Genomic DNA, 20,798 nt, shown 5'->3' on the forward strand with positions numbered 1-20,798 from the left:
ATAAAATGATAGCTCATATCTTCTGAGGAGCAAATTTCAATGTATGAATTCACATAAGAGAAAAGCTGACCATTAATTGTGGTCTAGGGGCCTGGTAGACCTCTTGTCCTAGAGCAGTAACTGTGTCCTGTGAAATACAAGTTATCTATTAGACACAGCAATGAAATATTATAGAGCATATAATAAGGGTTCCAAGCCCCAATCTCGCTGAAATGGTGCTTTTAAAAACTAAAGACAAAAAAATCAAAGGTAACTGATTCTGACAACTTTTCATGAGATAATTTTGCTAAAGTATGAATGGGCCCAGAGCCTTCATCTGTTCATGGTCCAATTGTAAATAATACCCTAGTGCTGATTATAATACCACACTAATTGCTATTATGTAACATATTCAAGAAAAGCTTAGAGCTGCAGGAGAAATGGCAGTACCAGGGGCTCATGGAATGGGATGTAGACAGAGGACTTTAGAAGTGGTTTCTGATGCTGAGTTCTGAGTTTTCCTTTTCTATGACAGCCTAAAGCCTTCAGTAACCTAGTTCTCTAGGTTCTAGTATCAGCTTTGCCCTATAGGGCTGTATGGGGGCACCATGGGGGGGCCTGTGACAGGATATGTCAGGTTGGGAGTTTGAAGCTCTTGGTTTCTAGGCAGTTTGTTTATGAAATCCTGTCCTGTGTATTGTCATGTTGTAGGATTCAAGGAGTATTTTATATTTTTAAAATATGCAAAGATTTTATTCTATATGTTGTTGTTTTAAAGATAGACAGCATTTACTATTTTAAGATTACTTTAAAAAAAAATCCTCTTGTTTTTTGAGAAGGCCTCCCTTTAAAGACAAACTTCTCTCACAGAAAATCTTTTTCCTACACAAGTAGATGACCACTTTCATAAACCAAGGAAGCAATCATTCCAGGCTCTCCTGCCAATCTCAACAGTCAGTCTGTGGAGCTGTCCAAGGTTTATTTCTCTCCCTTCCTGTTCTGACCCTATTAATCATCATACAAACAGGCAGCAGAGGGTAGTAAGGAAGAGCACAGGACTCTGGAGTCAGACTGCCAGGTTTGAATCCCAGCACAGCACTGGACAGCTGTGTGACCTTGAGCAAGTCAAAGAACCTTTCTGGGTCTCAGTTTCCTAATCTGTCAAAACAGGGATGGTAATAAGACCACCTAACCTAAAAGGTTATTGTGAGGATTTAATCATATACTGTTTGTGAAAGTTTCTATAACAGTGTCTGGCAAGTAGCAAGAAAGGAATTTTCAGGTTCCCTAATTTCTACCATAAAAGGGTTCTAAACTTAGGTGTTTTTTTTTTCCTCAGCGCTTTCGCTTTTGTAAATGTTGGGCCTGACAATCATGAATCCAGGATTTGGCCAATACGAGGAGATGGGAAGAGTGCTCACTGAGCTGTGACTTAGGGCGCCTAGTTTTGGCTCTGCTACTAACCAGCTGTGTGACCCTTGTAAATTAACTGACTTCTCGGGCTTCAGTTTCTTTTTCTGTAAAATGAAAGACTCGAACTTTGATAAATCATCTCTATGCATTAGGATTCAGTGAAACGCATTCTGCGTTCTACACTCAATTCAGTGATTTGTCTTTCTTGTTTGTAAACTGGAAAAGTATTTGGCACCTACCACTAGCCGGAGAGTACCACATAGCTGGGGAGTACACAGGAAATTAGGGGTCCAACTGCCTAAGTGGCACCAAAGGAACCAGGCCTAATATATGCGAGGAATCTGGGCAGAGTGTGGCACTGGCACTTCTTTCTGCAGAACCGAAACCCTGCCAGACTCACCGAAGGAGCCGACACGGTGATTTGCTAGAAAACCCCGTTCTGATAGGAAGCTTACTGGGTCGCCATCTCCCTACAACACGGAAGGCTTTTTAATCTAGAGGCTGGAGCGGCTCATAACGAGGTGTGTTGATGGGAGCTGTGTCAACTCTCTTTTGGCTGTGTCGCCGCTTCCCATCCATGCTCTGGGGGCGGTCCTCTCTGCGGAAGGGCCAAACCCTCCTCCTCGAGTGTCTATGATGGGTGTCCCCGAGCCGCGTGCCCTTCTCCCTCCGCCCCTACCTCCTGGTTGCCATAGAAACCGGCCTACGAGGTCCAGGACAGTGTCCCAGTGCGCGACCGGCGGGTCTCCCTGTTCCCCCCACCCCCAGGCCAGCCCCCCGCTCCCGATTGGTCCTTCGGGAAACGCTGCGGGGCTCCTCAGTCTCCGCGGCGGAGGGGCTGGGGCAGCGCCGGCGGGCGGGGTTTGCCGCGGCCGCTGTTGGTCAGGTCGGCCGCCCCTGACAGCTCCGGGAGCCTCCAGCGCCGCCGCTGCGCCCAGACACCCACGCACCGCCCCCCACCGCGCCAACCACCCTGAGTGCCTGGCTTGGCGCCCTGCAGCCTAGCCCACGAGCGGGGCTCGCCACCAAGGTAAGCGAGGGCCGCGGGGCTCGAAGGCGGCACCCACACCCAACCTCCCCTTCCTGGATGCCGGGGAGGGGCGCCTCTCTTCCCCGCGACCCCGAGGGTAAAGGGAGAAACAGTTCCCGGCGGGGATGGGCGAACTGGGGTCAGGAGAAGGTTAGGCGCTCTTTGGGGGCGTCCCCTCCCGGGCCCATTGCCCGCGGGAGAAGAGGGCCGGTTCCTGGGTGCCGTGTGAGCCCTGGGGCGTGTGCGCCTGTGTCCCCGAGTCCCGGCTTGGTGCGGGCACCCGTGTCTGTGCGCGCGCCCACACGTGAGCGGGGAAACGCAGCCCCGCGCCTCTCCCCGCGCACACCAGCTGCGCGCCACCGCGAGCCCAGAGCTCAGAGTTTGTAACCAGGGCCGGGGATCTGCGTGACCCCAGATGGCCGTGGGCAGTGGAGGGAACTGACATTGACCCGCTGTGCAGAAGGGAATGAAATCCTCCACCACACTCCACACCACGACGCGCCTTAAAGAAAGAGGCTTCTTTTGCAAGACTGTGCAAGTAAGCAAGGACCTGTCTCCTCTTCCCAGAGGTCCTTCTGTAATATTAGGAGCTCGAGGACTGCGCGATACTGCCCGGAGAGTTTCGCAGCAGGGTCTTTAAAATGCCGTATCTGATCAGCTTTTGTGTGCCTGACAATATTTGAGCAGATGGAGAGGTCAAGGCAACAAATAAAGGCGCTCCTAGCCCTGATAAGGGCGGCGAAGGTTCAGCCATCTGCACATTTTTCCTTCCCTTTTCTCCCTCCCTCCTCTTCCGTCCCTCCCAGCCTTTCTCCCGACCCCTCTGCCCACCCCGTTCCCGGTTTTCGTCCTCCCGAGTTTATTAGACAAGAGGGCTCTCTGTTAGACCCACCCTCCCCACCCCATTCCTCGCCCCGTTTCAAACGGAGAGCGAAGGAACCACAATCTAAGCTCTCACCCGTGCAGCTCAGACAAGTTTGGAAATTAAACAACTCGCCTTTGCACTTGAGGCCGCGGGAATCCAAAAGGGAAACAAACAAAACCAGACCGAAAAATCGATTCCAAGTTAAGTCAAGATTGCAAAGGAAATCTAAAGCTAGTTGTTTGTTTATGGCAATATGGTGGTGCTGTTGTTTTTTAATGTTTGAAAAAAATGTATCACTCAAGCTTGCATCATCAGTATTCAATGTGATTCACAGAAGAGCTTCAAAAAGATGGTTTCTGTTAGTGTTGCAAAAGCACTTCTAATTTTGGTTGTCATGGTAACTGAAGAAGTCTCCCTGCACTGTGCCTGGCTGGAACCAGAAACTGTTCTTGAGGAGATCGCCCTAAGTCCCCTCCTGTTACCATGGTAATAATAACTGAGCTTATAAGATACTTGTTCTTTTCCTTAAAGCACTAAAAGCCCAAGACATATTTAATTTTACCTTTTCAGAGCTTGCCATTTGTGAAACAGATCATCCCTTTCAGACAACTAAGAGTAAACACTGCCCTCCAGCCAATCAGTCCTGCTGGCCCAGCTCTCTTCCCACAGCTCACTGCACTGAGGGAGAAGGCTGGAGGAGAGTTTGATGTTAAAGGAATCCTGGCCTAGGACCAGATCTCCCTCCCTATTTAGCATTAAGTTTGGAGTCCTAATTAGCTTTCTAATTAGGAGATGGGGGCATGTGGGTGGGAGGCCCAGAAAGAAGCTAATAGTGAAAAAGCTAAGTCCAGCTCTCCATAGACTGGTGGTGAGTGTGCTGTGAATTTGCCTAGTAAAGCCCTCATGGATTTATTTTTGGCTTGACCACTGTTAAGTGGTAAGCCTGAAAAAACCTTCAGCAAGGCTTCCTTCTGTGTTAGGAAAAATGTGGATTGATATTTAGTTTAAGGTGTGTGCTTTTTCTCTAGTAACTAAACTGCATTTAAAACAAAGGCAGTTCTGTGTGAAATCTAAATTTCCCAGTAGTGACTACAGGCAGGCTTTAGAGCCCTTTCTGCTCTTGGTTTAGCCTTAGATTTTTAGCTAAGGCTTAATTTGAGCGGAGCAATGGCCCCATTCAAATACTTTTAAAGGACCATACATGGTAAATACATATATTGATAGCATGTGATTGGAAAATTTGAAAGCTAGACTTGGAGTTTTAAAAGAAAAAGTATTTGTCTTAGTAGGCTCATGTTTTCAGCCAAATATCTAGTCCATTTTGAGAAACTTAAATATTAAAATAAATGTCAAATCCAACTGTATTCTTTGACTCTTATTACAGTATCTCTCTAGAGACTGAAGAGCCTTAATTCATTGGGCTGATTTTCTTCCAGTTGTTGAAAGGACAAATTGTTTACAAAATTAGTCTCATTCAATGATTGTCATTTCCTATGGTCGTTCTAGAAAAAGTTCTCTAGAATTAAAATGATCAATTTCAAAAAAAGGAAATATTCAAATTTCTTATGAAGACAATAGTCTACAATTTGAATTAAGCAGATCAAAGTTCTTAAATTACTTTCTCTCAAGAACTTAAAAGATAACTCAGTCATTATTATCCAGCATCCTGAGAAATTAACCAGTTTTATAGATGGGCAAATTGTGTTCAGAAGACTCAAAGTCATTTCAACCAACTTCTTGGAAAATTAAAATCACCTGGCATGTTTCTGAATGTGAGTTATCAGCCAGGACTCAGAGGATATCTAGGTGAGAATAGAGATAAGGTGGGATGGCAGGAAGAATTTAAGATTAAAAGAAAAGTTAAAGTGTAGGTAAAAAGGGTATTAAATGAGAAGAAAACTCACAGATTGAAGGAAAGAGAGTAAAAAGAAAAAACTGAGTGTAAAGAGAGTTGCACAGGAAACCTAAAACAAAACAAAAAAAAACCAATTTGGAGAACAGGAACCTAAAAAGAACTTTACTCTTCATCTTCCATGGAGAACTGAGAACCTGATGCTTTTCCAGAAAGCCCTGGGTATCCTATTTAGCCAAATCCTGCAATTTAGAGAATCTCTGGGAGGCCTGAGTGGTGGACCAAAAATCCACTGTGGCTCACTGCCTCCTCCCAGTGGTGTGGACGGAGGCATCCTTCCCACCTGCAAGTCTGCCAAACCAGCTGCTCGCTAGACTGCCTTCTTCCCAATCCCGAAGCCACCAAGAAAACTTTCTACATCTACATTTGTCGGGGTCATGTAGTTGGGATAATTTGTAGACATACTTGATTATGTAATTGCAATTTTTTACTTTAAATTGCAAGTTTTTACTTTAAAAAACTGCTTAAATTGGTATCAAAAATAATGCATTCATCTAATTTTATGAATTAGAGCATGTTAAGAGAGATTTTAACCAAACAACAGCCCCCTCCTTGGATGTAATCACTCTCTGCTCTTAGCTGTTTGTTCACATACCTCCCTATTTTCAAATCATTCGCTTATGTGGTTGGTCCTTGACTTACCAATTTTAGATAAAAATCTATGTCCTTTCTCTTATTGTAGGGAGAATATAGCTCTCTTACTCCACCCCTTCAACTTCCCCTTCCTCCATTTTTGCAGCGTAGTGGGTGGAAGAAAATCAGCCAGAGCTTCCTTGGCATAACCCTTTATTTGCAAATGCCCAGCCTGGGAAAGCTCCTAAGAACGTCTGGTTTGGGGAAGGTGGGCTAAATGTTTCCTAGGACTTCAGCCAGAGCATCCAAAGTTCAGCTAATTTCAGAAAGAGTTGGTCAAGAATAGCTCTTGGAAGAGGGAGGAATTGTTCTTCCAGATTAGTAGTCATTGAGTGAGTAATTTGGATTTTATACAGGAGGATGGGGAGAAGTAGTCGGGGCCAATGCTGGGATGGTGAGGAGGAAGTGTACCGTTACTTTTCCTTGTCACATACTGATTATTATTTATTTTATCAACTCAGGATTTTTAGCTTTGAATAATTTGGTTGTGCCCTTTGGAATTGTGCATGCTGCCAGACCATTTCCCTTCTTACTTTTTTTTAAAAAAAAAAAAAAACTCATCTCCATGCTCCTTTGTGTAGGACCATACCCTTAGCTTTACTATTAGTTTTGATACTCTTTGGGCATATGGTACATTTTGGTTTAAAATGTTCATTTAAGCACAAAGACAGCAAGTTTGCTGTAGACTGATTAGTGATAAGATGGCCAGGGCTAAAACGATGGTGCATCTGTCATGACCTTTCATGTCAACTGTTGGTAACTCTTAGTCATTTCTCCTGAATTCCTTTATTTTATTTATTTATTTTTCCTTATTAAATATATCTTTTTTTTTTTTTTTCAAATTTTGAGGTGGAAGGTAAATAGATTTATTTTTTGGTTTTTTTAGAGGAGGTACTAGGAATTGGACCCAAGACCTTGTGCATGCTAGGTATGTGCTCCAGCACTTGAGCTATATCCTCCCCCACTCCTGACTTCCATTTAAATCCGTCCTCTTTCACCCTATCTCTTCTCTCTCCTTGACTACCTTGTCTTACATTTTTTCTTTTCATTTCTTAATCCTTTTTTCTTTATCATAAAGAAATACTCTATTTCTTTACTATAAGACATATTATAAAGTGTGTATTCTATTGTTTTTAAAATTTTTTTAATTGAAGTATAGTCAGTTACAATGTGTCAGTTTCTGGTGTACAGCAAAATGTCCCAGTCACACATACACATATTCGTTTTCATATTCTTATAAAGTATGTATTCTAAAACAGTAAGTGTTCCAGAGGCAGTGAGAAGTAGTGGTTAAGTCTAATTCTGGAACCAGCTTGCTGGGCTTGAATCCTGGCTCTGCAATGCACCTACTGTGTGCCCTTGCTTGACCTCTTTGTACCTCAACTTTTGGGGGCCTATAATAATGGCACCTACCTTCTAGGATTGTTGTGAGAATTAAATGAGTCGATTCATGTAAAACTCTTAGAATTGTGCCTGGCACGTAGCAAATGTCCATGTGGCTAGTGTTATGCCAGAAGCACAGGCATAAATGTTAAAGTGGAAGAGATAATTATCTACAATTGTCTATAATCCCAGCTAGAGAGATGACCATGGTTAACATTTCAGAGAATTCAAAGCAAAAAAAAAAAAAAGGGAATAAAAAAGGAATATTGTACATCCAGTTTCATTGTTGCTTTTTCCATCTGTCTTTCTCTTTCGAGCTTTTCTGCATACCACTGATGGCTCAGTCTTCTTCTGTATGGTGTACTTATTTTCCGTATTGATCCTAGGACAGAGCCTTACAAATTAGGTTCTCCCTAAGTACTAACTGACTGGGAGGTCATTTCTTCCTTCTGGACCCTTTGGAACAGGTGTAAAGAGAGGTCCTAGCATGAATTTAAGAAGCCCCCGTTACAGTGAAGACAGGTCATATCTTTCTCTAGGCAATGAAAACCCTCTGGAGATGGCATCTGAAAAGTGTGGATTACAACAGAATGAGAGAACATGTGTATGAAAGATGGTGGAGGAGTCAGGGAGGGCTAGATGGGAACTAGAATGGAAGAAGTGGGACTCACTGGGACCATCAAGCCCGGAGGTGTGGGTCTCCCCACCTGCACAGCACAGGCCACGTGGAATGTGGATCTGATGTTTTGATCTTTCATTGGAGCTTCAGCAATTAGATGAGATTGGGAAGCCAGTGAAAAGGATTCTGTGTGCAGACACATCCTGAAAGCTGGGGCTGCTTTGATCTCTTGGGAGATCTGACCTGGTCTGGCCCTGTTCCCAATACATGACAGTCACCAGCCTCCTTCACTCACACAGGAAGTGTGTAGCTAGAAGCAGCCAACTTAGCAACATGTTCAGAGTTTTGGAATTAAGCCTTGAGCAGCCACAGTGAAGATTCATGCCTCTTGAGAACACTCTGTGTAACACTGAAACAAACTTGTATTAGTGTGTTTGTGTTCTGTCATGTTGCACGTACTAGAAAATTGCTATCTTCCCAGGAAGCAGAGAAGCTCTTTGGATGATTGTGGGCTGGGTAGTGGGCTTTGGATGGAGAGGTGAGAAGGTGATGTGGAAGGTGAAGGGGGATGCCTCTGTCTTGCCTAAACTCAGGCTTCCTTAAGAGAGAGTCACTCTTAAACACAGCACATCCATGTGAGAACCAGTCTGTGTGGTTTGGTGTCTACTGTCTGCCAAGAAAAGGTAAAAAGATTTACCAAAACAATAAAAGAAGTGATATGGTTAATATCTATAGAAAATAGGATGCAACATTTTTAAAGGTTAGGATACTACAGGGCTAAGTAACTGGATTCTTGGCTTAAATCTGTTTCTCTCATTGCTAGAATATTCAGTGAGAGTTGCAAATAAGTGACAAACCTTTTTGTTCAATGCTAGATTCTTTAGTGAAAGTTGCCCATCAAAACAGAGACTAAGATTCAAATACAGACTATTACTCCCATTCTTGGCTAACAAAATACACTCTGATCATATTTAATCACGAAGATTTTTTAAAAACATTTTTTGCTGGGCAGATAATTAGATTTTTTTTTTTTTAATGGAGGTACTGGAGATTGAACCCAGGACCTCACGTATGCAAAGCATGCACTCTACCACTGAGCTATTACCCTCTCCCTGTGAAGATTTTTTTTTAAAGCCTCTTAAACCTTTCTGAACTTCTAGTTTGGACAAATACCCCTTGGACATTATCGGCAGCACCAGTTCCTTGAGGAACTGGAACGGACGATGAGGTATAGATTTCCCCACCCTTTATACTGTCTCAAATTCAGTGGTACATTGAAGAAAAACCCACATTTCACCTTCTGTCTCCCTGACCTACATTTCCTTATCTTAGCACTTGCCTGATCACAGGGGCGGATTCTTTCAGGCATCATCTCCTTCAGGAAATTTTCCCTGAACACTGGTGATACTCCGCGGCTCTCTGGGTGCTCGCCTTTCCTGTGCTTGTGTCTAGCCTAGTGCTTTGCACGTTACATGTAAATGATCAGTTTAATGTATCCACCTTGCCCCGCTAGCTGATGACTTAGTTGTATCTGCATGGCTCTTGGGGAGCATCTTGTACCACTGGCATAAAGTAGGCAAGTGCTTAATTAAAAATAAAGTTTGCTGAGCTGGACATTTCGTCTTGTTACTGGCGAAGAATTCCACAGTGGAGTGGGAGACCAGCCACTTCATGCTGCTTAGGGTGGGAGTGAGAGCAAGGAAGTGGAGGAGAATGATCTCTCTCTCATCCTCGTCCTCTGCTGCCGCATCTGCTCAGTGGGGCTTGCCTGTGACACGCCAGCTCCTGCTCACAGGACCCGGGAAGCAGCAGCATCTGTCGTGTGTGAGGCTGCAGCACACACTCCGAGGTCAGAAGGGCCTGGACTGGAAATCAGACCCTGAGATTTATTGCCTGGGCAGCTTTGGACAAGTGACCAAGTCCTTTGGAAGTTTAGTTTCTTCATCTGAAAAATGAGGATAATTGCAGGCACAGGGCTGTTGTAATGATGGAAGTATGTACAGATGGTTCCCGACATGGTTTTTTGACTTTATGGTGGTGTGAAAGCGATATGTGTTCAGTAGAAACCCAACTTCCAGTTTAGAATTTGGCTTCTTCCATGGGCCAGCGATATGTGGGTCTATGCTCTGTGTGATGGTGGGCAGGGGCAGGGGTAGCAGCCACAGCCCCCGGTCAGCCCTGCAGTCATGAGGGTAAACAGCTGACACACTTCCAATCATGCTGTACCCATCCAGCCATCCTGTTCTTCACTTTCAGTACAGCCATCAATACATTACATAAGATGGTCAATACTTTATTATGAAATAGGCTTTGTGTTGGGTGAGTTTTGCCGACTGTAGGCTAATGTAAATGTTCTGAGCACATTTAAGGCAGGCTAGGCTAAGCTTTTAGCTATAAAAGTTTACTTTTCTTGCAGAAGCAGCAGTCTAGATAGGTGCATTTGTCAGTTCAGGCTGCCATAACGAAATACCATAGAGTGGGAAGCTTAAAGAGAAATCAATTTTCTCATAGTTCTGGAAACTGGATGTTGAGATCAGGGTGGCAGTATGGGCGGGCTCTGATGAGAGCGCTGTTCCTGGCTTATAGCCACCTTCTTGCTGTGTCTTCGTGAGGCCAGTGGGGAGGCGAGGAGAGTAAGGGGGGGCAGCGCTCTCTGACCTCTTCTTATTAGGACACTAATCCCAATATGAGGGCCCCACTCTTATGACTTCATCCAAACCTAATTACCTCCCAAAGGTTCTGTCTCCAAATGCCATCACATTGGGGCTGAGGTCTTCAACATATGAAGTGGGGGCAGGGAGGGGCTGGACACATTCACACAGAGCAATAGGCAATCGATAGCTTTGTTTTAGCTTCAGTTTATTCCTGCCTTTCTGCTGTGCCATCCTTCCTTTTGCTCTCATCTTTATCACTTCATGATCTTTAGGTGGCTACTACACCTCCAGACAAGGTCCACACAGGAAGAAAGGGAAAGGAGTTATACTAGTTGCAACTATCTCCTTTTATCAGGAAATACAAGGTGTCAGAAACCTCTCACTAGGTTCTCATTGGCCAGAACTGTGTCTCTGGACAGCCCTAGCTGTGCGAGAGAAAGAGAAATTGGGCTTTCCAGCCTCTATAGCAGAAGAAATCAAGGAAGGGAGAGTTAATAAAGATGTTGAGAGAGCCAGGCTACGATGTCTGCCACACTATCACTAATTGATAGGGTGACCATATGTCACAGTCCGTCAGGGAAAGCCTTGGTTTACACCTGTTGTCCCAGTGTGATTATTAATAGCACCCCCTTCTACTCTCAAAAGTGTCTAGGTTTGAATGACAAATTCTGTGTTTGCCCTACTTATTGAGCACCTGCTATTTATTGTAAGCTCTCATTAAATAGTAGCCCTTAATAAGGAAGATAAACCACAGCCATAAGACAAATAACAAGGCACGACTACATATAGTGGATGCTTCTGTGGTACAGACAGCCGACGTGCTGGGCTTACAGGAGAGAGAAATGAGTGTGAATTGACAAATGAGTGAGTTGGTTCTGATGGACGTGGTGTATAGGAGGGAGATGTAACACCAAGACACACAAAATAAATGGGTTGGGCATAGTTTAGAAGATGGAAAATTAGTTTGTGGGCCAGGGGCTTTTCTTTGAAAAGACTAACAACAGACAAGGTTTAATGCTGCCTCTGTTTGAGCGATGAGCATTTCCTATCATGGGCTGTAATGAATGCTAAACTATGATTTGGTAAAATGGTATTTTTGGCACAAAATAAAAAGCCATTTATATTTATTAAGTCAAATATACTTTTTTTGCCATTACAGAACTTACAGAAATTTCATGTATGAGGAGAAAAAAGATTTTTTTCTAAATTATTCTCTTGTGGAGCATGTAGTAGGGTATGACCTTGAGTTGTCTAATGAAGTCCTCTCTGATCAAGAGAAAATATTTTCATCTTCTGAATTTTCTTTTGAGTAGATCTCAAATGAAAATAGGTAGTTAGCTGTTTACTTTTTTCCCCTTAGCTTGGTTTTTAAGTTCCCAAATTTTGTTTTAGATATTCATTCCTTCTGTCAGGCTGGCTGGTGGACTGACAGTGGAAGGAGACAAATTAAAGAAATTTGGTTCTAGTCTTGTCCCTGCCACTAACTAGAGAGTCTCTCTGGATCTGTTTCTCAGATGCAAAATGAGAGATTCAGTAATCCTGTGAGCACCTTCACTTTGTGCTCCTGGAAGTCTGTATGTGTGCTCGGGGTATTGAGGGGACCCCTGAAACAGCCATTCTGCTTGCAGCCTCAGGGATGTGTGAAGAATGTCACAGAGGAAAGCTGAGAGACCACCAGGTGCCTGAATGTCCAGCCGGGCCACTTGCCACTTGTCCTGGGGGAGCGGGAAGGCATTTCCTGAATAGCGTGGAAGAGCAATGTGAGGAAGGATGCGCCAGGTGTGTTGGAAGAAAGACCGACAAGGAAGGAAAGGGTTTGTTTTATTCCAAGTTCTGAGCTATTTCACAGTGTTCCAGGAACTGAAGACTTATCTGGTCCAACAAGCAGAGTGACAGCGAGGCTCCCCGCACCTGTTGCGGGTTGGCATCCTGAAATGTTCTGACGGCACTTCATGGGTCTAATCATTCTGACACAGTCTGTGGCCGCTGGTTCTTCAGCTCCCTCCCTCCTACTCCCATTTTCACTATGACCTCCTTTCTAAAGGACATCCCTGTGTTTTGCAGCCTTATTTCCCTGTCACTTTTATTTTTGAAATAAAAGATTTTGAATCTAGGTCATTTGCATGTTCAATCATCCCAATTAGTTTTTTTTTAAGATTTTCCCTTGGCAAATAAAGTGATCAAATAGCCGAATATAAAGTATTCCAATGTCATACTGTCCGAGGAGTAACCACACCATCGATTTTGATATCTAAGTTGCTTATTGAAATGGTGATGCTGGACTGATGTCTTCAAGGTACCGAGGGCTCCTGTCCCTGACCTATTCCAGGCTCCCATCCCTGATCACCCTTAATGTGGTTTGGAATTCTTTTGGAATTTTTCTTCCCTCTAAGTCCTCATCTATACCTTCTCTTCTAACTTATCTTCCCTTTTCCTAAAAACTTATTTATTTTTAGGAGATCTTCCTCAGGTAAGATTTTTGTTTCTTCAACTTTTCACTTGTCGGAAGATGGAATCATTTGCTGAGCACTTACTGGTTTAGCTAACTGATAAAAATCTTGAAAAAGATTCCTCGCAGTTTCTTGCCCAGGACAATGCATTGCCTTTTTGGAAAGTTGCTTAACATTCTGTGCTTCTGTCTGTTCTCAATGACACATATGTAACAGTTCTGCTCATGCCTCTTTCAGAAGGTTTGAAGATGTTTGCAGTCCTGAAATTTGGAGATGAGAGCAGCTAGTCTACAGCATAAAATTGAAACAAGTCTGTTTACTTGTTATGTATTGTGAAATACAAGACAAAATATACCATTTGAAGTATATTCATACACAGAAACAAAAAATAACTGAGATTTTGATTAAAATTCACTGTTTATAGATTCATTTGGGGGAGAGTTTACATCTTTACAATATTGAGTATTCCCTTATTAAACATGGAATGCTTCTTCCCACTCATTAGATTTTCTTTTATTTTCTCCAGTAAGCTTTCATAATTTTCATAATTTATGTCTCTCTCCTTTGTTAGATTTATTCTCAGGTATCTCATGAATTTTATTGCTACTCATATGAATGTAATATATTTTATTATTCTAATATTTCCTTGTTATTACCAGATTATTATTGGTGAATACAAATATTACTGATTTTTCACTAATCTTTTCTCCAGCAACACCCTTTAAACTACTTATTAATTTTCATAGTTTATGAATAGACTCTGGAGGATTTTCCATGTTTAAACTCTTTGCAAATAACAGTTTTGTTTCTTTTCAGTATTTAGTTCTTGTCTTCTTTCATTGACTAGAGGCTCCAATAAATATTGAACAGAAACAGTGGTAGGTGGCCCTTGTCTTCTTCCTGACTTTGTGGAGGATGCTTCCAGTATTTCATCATTTAAAAAGATGTTTGCTATAGGATTTTGGTTGATAGCCTTAACTTGGCTGAGCAAGTTCCCCTCGATACTCAGTTTGCTAATATTTTTGTTAATAATGAGTATACAGTTTTATTGGGTGCTTTTTCTGCACCTGCTGAGATGTTCTTTTAATTTTCTCCTTTAAATGATTCATATGTTAAATTTACACATCCTTTATTGTTAATCTGGGCTTACATTCTTGGGAAAAATTTTACTTGGTCATACTTTTATAAATATACAGCCAAATTTGATTTAGTCTTATTTTATTTTACATTTTTGGTATCTGTGTTAGGGAGTGAAATTGGTTTATAATTTCACCTTTCTGAATAGTCTGCTAAATTTTCAACAGGTGTTCTAGTCCATGATGGCTTGAGTTGTGATTCTAGCTCACAGTATAGCTTGTTTCTTCTCTGGGGTGTACATATACAGCAAGTATTGCTATGTATTCTTATTTACCTATAACTTCTATTGAGGCATCTGGACTCATTTAGGAATAATCATCATCATGAACTATTTTGGACTTTCTCTATATAGGTTATTATCCTATAGCATAGGGTTGTCCAGAGTTCCATCAAGTCAGTTCTGATCCTTGCAATGCGAAAGACAAGTCCATTACATAGCTGGCAATAACGGGTAGTCTGTGTATTTACTACCACTGATATTCATCAGGCCTAATGGTTTATTCAAAAACAAAGCATTTTATACTACTCAGCTATAAAAAAGGATGAAATAATGCCATTTGCAGCAACATGGATGGACCTAGAGATTATCATACCAAGTGAAGTAAGCCAAACAGAGAAAGACAAATATCATATATCACTTAAATGTAGAATCTTAAAAAAAATGAAAGAAATGAACTTATCTACAAAACAGAAATAGCCTCACAGACATAGAAAACAAACTATGGTTACCAACGGGGAAAGGAGGAGGGGATAAATACGGAGTTTGGGATTAGCAGATACTAACTACTACATATCAAATAGATAAACAACAAGGTCCTACTGTATAGCACACGGAACTACATTTAATAGTTTGTAATAACCTATAATGGAAAAGAATCTGAAAAAGAACATATATATGTAAGGCTGAATCACTATGCTGTGCACCAAAAACTAACACAACATTGTAAATCAACTATACTTCAACTTTAAAAAAAAAGAATGGAAACACAACAAAGCACTTGAAAGAATCTTCCTTTCTGACCCTCCTGCCTGCCCCTGCAGCTGTCACTGACTCATGCCATGCCCAAGCTTGGGCTTCATGGTGGGGTCTTTCCTTTGAGCACTGTGTCCCACTGTAGTGTACCCCAAATGGGGGCAGCCAGTGGAATCAGGAGGACCTGGATCACATGCTGGCCCTGCCACTCACCTGCTCTTTGAGTCTGAACAAATTCCTCAACCTCTCTAAACTCTAGTTATTTCATCAGTGCAATGGGAATTTTAATATCTGTCTTACAGGGTTTGTCACAATGACTGATCAATAATATAGGAAGCAGTGTATAGTAAATACTCAATAAAAGTAGCTTTTAGTATACCTTCCCTGCCATCCTGAGTAAAAGGCTAGTAAGACTATGCTAACACCAACTAAAAGTATGGCCGCTTCCAAATGTCCTTCAAAAGGTGCTATTAGTTTGTGGTTTATAGGTTTATATTACATCACCTTGCATATGTTTTGTCTTAATTCTTTTCTTTTTAACAAATATTTATTTGGCACCTACCCTATCCTAGGACTAGATGCTGGGGAATATTGAGAATATGAGATAATTAAGCAGCAGAAGTCAGTCCAGAAAGGCCAAACATAAGTAGAATATGAGCTGACAGGATATCAGATATGAGATATCAATACAAGATATGAATATCAAGATAAAATATGAGAATATCAAGAAGTGAGTTTAGTGGGAGCAATGAGGGTAGAGAAACAAACTCTTCCTGGTCTAACACCGAGAAGGTGAGGGTTCAGTAGGATCTTGAAGACAAGGAGCAAGCGTGTTCCATCAGGGCAAGCTGGGTACATCCAGCCACCGGGGCACGAAAGGATAGTTTATGCCAGGGAAGGTAAAACTTGAGGAGTAAATTGCATAATTTATTCAGATCTCAGAATTTCCTTCAGGGCTGGATATTTCGCTGTGAGTCTTTGAGCTTGGGGAAAGGGACGAGGGATGCCTTGGAATCCTAGGCAAACACTGACCCTCTAGTGTCCTGGTGTTGGGATTTGATTCACTGCTAATTAGTGTTGGTTTTGGCTCCCCTGGGGAAGTGTAAACACAAAGAAGGCAAGGAGTAGGGAGAAGGGCAGAGGCAAGTGCATGGGTGTGGATATTTGCAGAACTGTTCTGGGGGAACTGAGGAGTGCAGAGAAGGTCTTGAAAATAGAGCAGGGATTATTTCTCATGCTTTAAAATATAGCAAAGTCTGCTGGAGGCTACCAACCTGTCACGCCCTTAAAATAAAAACAGAGGGAAAAGGAGCCTTCTTTACTTTTACTGTGATCATCTTAACCTCTGTCGCTTTCCAAAGGGAAGCCATAATCAGGCTGTTTTTATTGTCTGTGGGCTGGAGCAAATGCTGGTCTGTAAACATTTGGTGCTTCCAACTCAAATAGCCTTCTTAGGAATGTCTTCCCACATCTGAGGTGTGTTCACTGAGAGCCTCGGAATGCTGTACAAAAGCAGCGGGGCATCGCATCAAACCCACAAGTTTTCAGAAATTTTCCAGCCAGAGGTGCTCGGGTTAGGGCGCACTTGTAACAAACCTGCCCTTGTTTTGGGAGACAGCACTTGAAAGAGTTTGGGGGTTTTGTTTTGTGGGGTTTTTTTTAGATTTTTGTCTTTTCTTCTTCTTTATAGAAGAGTTGTTTATAATGGATTTTTTTTCAACCATAAAAGGATGTTTATGAGAGAAATATCTATTTCTGTATCTTCTGGGATCCACACTACCTTTTAAAATATCTATGATTCAGGTCAATTCAGCCAGCATTTATGGACTTCTCCTGGGTACTGGGTGCCCTGAATCCTGAAATTAATAAGATTGAGGACCTGCCCCATAGAAACCCACGTTCCAGGAGGGAGGACAAATATGTACCCAAGTAACTCAAACACCAGACGGGATATGGAGATGTTGGAAAATATTGAAGTTCATGGGGAAACCCCAGAGGGGGAGCTAAATTCTGCTTGGAGTATCAGAAGAGAAGGGAAGGAAAGAAAAGAGTCTAAATTCGAATACATAGAGTTTCAAGCATTAGGTGATTGAAATGAGAAAAGGAATGGAATTGATCTTTTGTAAAACAAGACTTTAAAATAACTTTTGTGCTTACCAACAAAATCTGTCGATTCAGTTATGCATTAGTCTACTCTATAAACATGCACTGAGTACCATGATGTGCCAGGCACTATGTAGCGATAGCGGCGAATAGAACATCCTTCCCTCCTCAGTTCCCTCGTTGTCGAAACAGGTGGACAGAGGTGTGCACACAAACAGTGACACCACAGAGAGACAAATATACACCGAGGGATGCACAACATACTCTGAGAGCATCATGGATGTAGGGAAGTCATGGAAGACTTCACAGGGAAATAGAGTTTTGGAGGTATGATGGAGATCGGGTTGTGAGAACAGTCCATGTAGAGAGGGTGTGTTGGGTACAAAGGCAGAGGAGCATGAAGGAGTCTGGAACGTTGATGGGACCTCAGGTGTCTTCCTGTGTCTCAATTACAGGATCATAGGGGAGGAAAAGTTTGGCTGGGTCTGAAAATTAAACTGACAGAGATTAACAGGAGAAAAGCATACATATTTCTTGAATATACATTTTATGTGACATGGGAGCCTTCATAAGGAAATGAAGACCCAAAGAAACAGTTAGACCTGAGTATTTTATGCTGGGTTTGATGAAGAGTGGACAGTCATGGAGGAAAACGATGGGTTAAGGAGTACGAGTTAAGTTAGTGTAGTCAACTGGGGGAAGCTTAGCACAGCCTCTTGTTTGGAGTCTTCTCCACGCCCCTGTGCCTTCAGAGATAAGGCTATTCCTTTCCTCCAGGTGTCCGGAGAGTGCCTCTCACCTGAGGGTTGTATAACGTGTTTTAGGGAAGAAGGGAAAGGGCGTAAGGAAGTCAAAGTGACCTTCCTGCTTAAAATATTCAATGTCCTATGGTGCCATATTTTGGGGTAGCATATCCTGAACCCCATCAGGGTATATGGAGCGGGGCAAATGGGAGGGAGCAGGGGAGATGAGAAATGAGGCTAGAAATAAAATCAAGAGCCAGATCTTGAAGAGCTTTCTATACCATGCAGTGGAGATTGAATCTTATCTGATAGTCATTTTAATGAAGGAATTTAAGTGGGAAGGTGATGTGTACATTTTAGAAAGATCCTGCAGGTGCTTTCCTGGAGAATAAAATTAAAGTGTGCAAGACAGGAAACAGGAAAGCCTGTTAGAAAGCTGTCTCAGCCAACTAGGTACAGGGTGGGGTTAAGACCTTTAAAGGCCATCCGCCTGCCTCATCGTCTCCCACACGCAATTTGAAATGTAAGCAAAGATAGCCATAAAATAAGTATAATAAAACCCAAGGTTGTGATTTTTCTTATGATGATTTTTTAAATGTACCGAAAAAATTCTACCAAATATCAAAATATTTCAAGAGTTTTATTGCCTCCTCTCTTTGGTGCCCCGGTCTGCTGGTGCACTAAAGCATGTGCATCTCTGCGTTTTGTGGGATCCAGCCCTGCCCAGCAGAGGCTGGGGGCAGGATGATGGGTAAAAGGATTGGGGTGGTTGGAAGTGGGAGGATCCACAGGACTGGGTGAGGGGACGAGAGAACCAGGGACCGGTGCCGAAATTTCTGAGCCGGCTGGCAGGGGAGCCGTTGTGCGCCGCCTCTGCTTCTCTCACACCTCATCCCTGACTGTTGGTAGAGGCCCCTCCCAGGCAGGCACACCTCCAGCCTCTGTTCCCCCTGCACAGTCCCTCCATCGTTGGCACTTAGGCCAGGCTCCAGCATGTATTTTACAGTGTCCTTGTCTGAGGGCCCCAAAGAAATCCCTCACAGACTTTAAACTCCTCAGGACCAGATTCAGCATCTGGCATAACCATCATTTCAGCACCGCTCTGTCATGAGGCTCCTGACACACCTTGGCTCAGATAGGAGGGCTCAGCAGGGGCCCCCATTCCTTTCTCATCCCCCCTCCTTGTTAGTGGCTCCTTCGTGCAAAGGCAGCCTGGTCCCCTTACTCCTTCTGGGACTGTGGCTCAGTGACCAAAGGAGAAGATGCAGCTCGAGGGAGACACACAAGGTCATGCGACGACTTAACCCACTGACAGCCCCAGATCTGTCTGGGAACAAGGCCCCAGGCAGCAGCTAAATATAGCTCTGGGATTGTTCCTGAATATTCTGAAATACCAAGAACTCAGGTGGGAAGAGAATTTCCCCCATGATCCTGGGCCTAGTGTTCATTACACTGTTTTCCTTGGGATTCCCAAAGCCCTAACTTCAAGAGGAGCAAACAAAAACGAAGTTAGAGTGCACACCAGAGAATATTCTCAACTAGAGCTTTAGAGCCCTCTGCGTGTTCCTCCAGGCCTGTGTCGGGTCCAGGCGCTGTGGTGTCATGTTCTGCTTTTCATCACTGACACTGGAGCATCCACTTCTGCCTGGGGGTTATTCTGTAGTCAGTCGGAAACTGTGTCACCATGTCAATCACTTGCTAGATTTTCATTTCTTTCTAAGTCATCCTACTTCTGAACTCAAAACCTTGGAAAAGCCCAGCCTCGGTGTGCTGGACTAGACCATGCCAGGTGGGCTGGCCACTATTTGTACCAGGGATGAGTCACTTTTATATACACAGTCATCACAGACAGGCCACAGTCCCCAGAAATCGGTAGAGATAAATGCATATTTTCGGTTCTTAAGCAAAGAAAATCTCCATTGTAATGATAAAGAGTCAAAATAACATCAACAAAAATACACACAGAAGTATACAGGGTAAAATGTGAAGGAGCTTCTTGAATTCTCCACATCCACCCAATTTCATTTCCGTCCTCCCTGTCAACACAGTTGGGTTCCTGAGTCTCTAGTTCTCCTGCACTTTGCAGGTGTCTTTCCTTATATATGCATAGATCACCACTAAAATGAAAAGTGACTATTATCATGAAGCTCTCAGAAATGTGCCCATTTCATGGACCCCATGGCTGTTCCGCTACCCACCCCTTAGCTTTACAGTGATAAATAATTCACAAAATTCAAACTAAAGTAGAACAGGGCGGGGAGGAGGGGGAGTGTGGGCTGAGCATCACAGCAGGAAGCTTCCTGATGCACAGTTCCGCATCTTTCCGTGTTCCGTCTGTGATCCCTTTGCTGTGTTATACATTTAAATAATACCTGGTCTCCAGAGCTCACGGTCTGCTCGGGGGCTGCCCCAGGAGATGGGAGAGCCTCATTATCTACTTTCACTCGCCTCCTTGGGGAAATTTTTTCAGCCAGAAATACCGGGTCAATTAGCAGGCACCACGGAACAGTGTGTAATTCTCAGAACTGGCTCCGAAAGCCTCCCGGCTCCCTGGTGGGCCCCACTTAAACTGCCTCGCCAACACTGTGTAATCACTTCTTCTTCGATCAGCTCCAAATCGGATCCGCTCCAGGGAAGAAAACGTCTCTAATTACATTTTGCCTTTCTCTTCCTCAGCCACGAAGGTCCTCTGTGCAGACGCCTGTGCCCAGCAGTTCTTGGAGCAGCAAAGACATCTGGACACACGGGAGGGCCTCCCCCTCCTCTCCTCTTTAGAGAGCGGTGAATTTTGCTTTTCCGAGCCAGGTAGGCCTGCGTGATCTTTGACTTCGTGACTCACGGTCTTTACTGGATTGGTACGATCATTTACTATGTTACTCCCTTCGCACGGAAGGCCAGTTTGGT

At 43.3% G+C, this 20,798-nt stretch overlaps 1 protein-coding gene across 1 annotated transcript in view; it reads left to right on the forward strand.

Annotated features, from left to right (window-relative positions):
- The first annotated feature begins 2,114 nt into the window (after nucleotides 1-2,114).
- NIM1K (NIM1 serine/threonine protein kinase) overlaps nucleotides 2,115-20,798 on the forward strand; it is a 59,614-nt gene continuing 40,930 nt past the window's right edge. Inside the window, exons 1-2 of the mRNA XM_032471649.1 lie at nucleotides 2,115-2,422; nucleotides 20,571-20,699. The gene's annotated coding sequence lies outside the window, so the exon portion shown is untranslated. The remainder of the gene's footprint in view (nucleotides 2,423-20,570; nucleotides 20,700-20,798) is intronic.

This window comes from Camelus ferus, chromosome 3, assembly GCF_009834535.1.
Source record: "Camelus ferus isolate YT-003-E chromosome 3, BCGSAC_Cfer_1.0, whole genome shotgun sequence".
In the NCBI taxonomy this organism is placed as follows: Eukaryota; Metazoa; Chordata; class Mammalia; order Artiodactyla; family Camelidae; genus Camelus; species Camelus ferus.